Source organism: Aegilops tauschii, unplaced genomic scaffold, assembly GCF_002575655.3.
Source record: "Aegilops tauschii subsp. strangulata cultivar AL8/78 unplaced genomic scaffold, Aet v6.0 ptg000329l_obj, whole genome shotgun sequence".
Classification (NCBI taxonomy): domain Eukaryota; kingdom Viridiplantae; phylum Streptophyta; class Magnoliopsida; order Poales; family Poaceae; genus Aegilops; species Aegilops tauschii.
The window spans coordinates 40,001-40,445 of NW_027332581.1; positions in this window are offsets into that span (position 1 = coordinate 40,001).

The following is a 445-nucleotide window of genomic DNA, read 5'->3' on the forward strand; positions in this document are numbered from 1 at the left end:
ATGATGATTCTTGCTTTCGTATTGTTAATGTTTTCAATTGTACACGGAAGGGGTTTGTGACCACTACCATTTTAGTAAGGGATTTATCCTCATATTGTTGGAGAAACCATTCTTTGCTAACATGGCTCAGCCTAGCAATGGCTGGGAATTTCTTGTCCCAGAATGCAAAAAAAAATGTCCGCCACTTTGTTGCTTTCAGCACGTTTTCTAATGAAGTCAAGCCCCTTCTGGATGTCCGCTGCTGCACTATGCTGTGTCTTACCATAGACAAGAGGCATATACACCTTCTTCACCAACTTTCAGTTAAGGTGACGGCTAACGGCTTCCTTGACACTAGCTTCCAGAGATTATGATGGAATCTCCTCTTTGAAGTCCTCTAATAGTGAGGAATATAGGTCATATACTTGATCCTCACCATCAACCCGTCAAAAGTTAGTACGCACTG